A 3,503-nucleotide genomic window follows, 5' to 3' on the forward strand; every position below is an offset into this window, starting at 1 on the left:
TATCATTTTATGACTATTTTATTTGGCAAAAATACCACATATCTAACAAACATATGGGCCACTATATGCATCTAAGCCCAATTGTAAAAATATCACATATAGTGCAAACAGACATGTTATAATTGGATGGGCCTAATCATGTTACTATATGAGCAATTCTATGAATTTATGCAAAAATACCACAATTAATTATCTAGAATTTTTCAAAAAATTCAAATTAATTAAATTTTTACAAAAAATAAGTCAATTTAAATGAAATTTATCAACAATTAACAATAGTTAATTTAAATTTCATTTATCAACAATCAACTAGGTTTTAGGTTAATTTGAAAAAAAATATTAATTTAATTTAAATAGGATTTATCAACAATTAACCAAAATTAATTTAAATCCTATTTATTAAAAAAAATATTTTATTAATTGACTGAAAAAATGATATTTTTCAAAATTTAACCAATTGTAAATTTTAAAATTAATATCTTAACTATTTTCCAAAAATATCTTGTGTTGTTACAACTATTAGCTAATATTTTAACCATTAAAAAAAATATAAATAGTTATAACAATCCTAAAATATCTCAAAATAGTTAAACAAATTCAAATATCCATAAAAATATCTAACTAACAATATTCAAATTTCAAATAATTTAAATAATAAAAAGTATAGAATAAAAAGATATTTATATTTTCAAATAAAGATTTAATAAAAATATCAAGAATTTAAAAGACAATATCTTAAATATCTAATATCTTAATTCTAATATTTTAATATATTAAAAGATTTAAAATTAATTTGTTAGTCTATTTTTAAATTTGAATTTGAATCTTTGTAGAAAATATCTAATTATTTAAATCTCAACTAACAAAAATATCTTTTTTTTTTTAAATAACAATTTTAAATACAAAATCAAAATTGATATTTTTGGCTTTAATTATAAATAATAAATTTCCACAAATCTTATTTTTCTTTAAATTAAAAAAATAAAAAAAAATTTTGGATGAACAGTACCACGGGGGTACTGCTCATCGAGTGTTGGTGGCTGGGCATGCGCGCACGGGTGGCGCGGCTCGTGTGCGCTCGCGCATGACAGCCAGTGCAAAAAAATATTGGGCAATTTTTTAAACCAAAACTATTTTCTAATTAATTTTTAACATATTTTACACAATATAAAGCGTATGTTAAAATTAATAGCAGACAAAACACAACAAAATAACCTAAAAATTGCTAATGATCACATAAAATCAATATGCTTCATAAAAACGTGAAAACCATCCAATTATTCTAACATATCAAATAATCCAATTTTAAACATGTTCATGCATGAAAATAAAGATTACCAAAGGCTCTGAGGCTAGTTGTTAGGAAAAACTTATACATGATCTTTATTTATTTTCATGTAGATCTAATATTAAACAAATTAATATGAGATAACCTATAACATGTTTCTAAAATTGAATTCAAAGATAAACAAAGACAATAATACTTACAGTATACGCAGTGGAATGAAAGAGTCATTCCTTCAATTTCTCTAACTCTTGTATCCTCTCTATCGCAGAGTATTATCAAGAAACTGAACCGATCTTCTATTTTCTTCACAATCTTCCAATGTATCCTTAGAATTACCTAGACTAGTGTGGGCAATTCTCAACACATGAGATAGATATAGAGAGAATAAGAGAATATAACAAAGAGGCTTAGAAAATGACTTGTGTTTAGAGAGAATCTAAAACTATCAGAAAATTTGACTTGTGACTTATCAAACTTGTGTTTTGACTTCTCTCTAAGTACTCCTTTTATAGACTCAATTAGGTCATTTAATTTAATTAAAAAATCAATAAAATAATAGTCATTTTAAAGCCCTAGGTCGAAATTATCATAGGCTTTGGGCCCGTGAAATTTCACATTTGATTATAAGCTCATTGGACTTAAAAACAAGGTCTGTATTATTTTCTATTGATTTAATTAATTAAATAATTATTTAAATCATTTATCAAATTAATTATTTATAATTTGAACCTTTGATTTAAATTTATTTATTAATTTAGATACCAATTTATCTTAATTAATAAATCTGCCATAATTTCTCTTTTCTTCTCAAAATTACACAACTCTGTGAAACTATCCAAAATTGACATGGTCAACTTTGATAATTCTAATTGATAATTAAATCAATTAATTGAGACTATCTAGATGATTTTATCCAAGGTACAATGGGGACCATGGGCCTATGAAATCAAGCTCCAATAAGTTATCATAAATCTAACAAATAAATTTACTAACTTATTAATTCCTCGTGACTCCACTATAGACTCGGAATTGCACTCTTGAATTCATAGAACGCTCTATAACAAATATAGATACGCTATTAATTATCAATTGTTACAACCATAATTGTCACTCAATCCTCTATAGACGGTCTACAATGAGATATGACTAAAATACCATTTTACCCCTCATCGTATTGTATCCTTAAAACACTTAGTTCCTTATAAATGATATTTCAGTAAACTAATTTAATTACTGAAATGAGATCTCTATCATTTAACACATTGAACCAAACTAAAAGGAAACCATCGTTTCACTTCTTCATCAAAAGCTATAGATGTTCATATCTATGATTAACACTCTCACTCAATTATACTACCGAGTTCCCAAGATGTAAGTATGGGCTAGTCCGTAGGGTAAGCTGGTAACGAACAAGTCAAAGAACTCAAATAATACAATCAGTTAGAATACTAACCACTCAGAATTGAGATTGAATTGACATATGATCAACTATATGATATGACTAGAATAGATAATAACGGTATGTTTACTTATCTTATCAAATGTCAATATCGGTCCAGTCCGATGTAACAAATACATTTGATCTTATCTACTTTGCAAATGTTCTGGAAAGAACATAACACTGTAATGTATAAGTAGATCATATCGTAGATTAGCAATTCAGTGTTAATCATGTGCACTGACAAATCTTAGGATTAACTTATTTTGAACATATAATCATATTTATATTCCACTGTGATTATGTCACTATAAATAAGATTAGCTATATGCTCGGGATTCAATAGAAGTTTATATTATTTAAATAATCATGAAAATAAAACATGTGAGCAAAGTGATTGACCAAATCAAAAAATGATTTCTATTACTATATTGATAATAAAATGAGATTACAAAGAATTTGGGTTTTAATTACAGCATAAAACCCCAACAAAGTATGCATACATATTAATCATATATCTCAATCTACTAAATACAAACTCAGTAATGACCATGTTCCTTAACGGGCCGAGCCCTAATCACATACATCATGTATTGGGTGTAGTTTTCTTACCTTTGGTCCAAGCATAGGTTAAAAATGAACGGCCCTCGAGCACGATCCGTTCCCGAGCCCTAGCGGTATTCTAGTCATAACCATAATAAATAATATTCATCAATATCGAGTAAATAAAGGCTTCCAGACCAAGTCCTAGCCTCGGGGACCTCGAATCCTACTAAA

The sequence above is a fragment of the Humulus lupulus genome, chromosome 3 (genome assembly GCF_963169125.1).
Source record: "Humulus lupulus chromosome 3, drHumLupu1.1, whole genome shotgun sequence".
Classification (NCBI taxonomy): domain Eukaryota; kingdom Viridiplantae; phylum Streptophyta; class Magnoliopsida; order Rosales; family Cannabaceae; genus Humulus; species Humulus lupulus.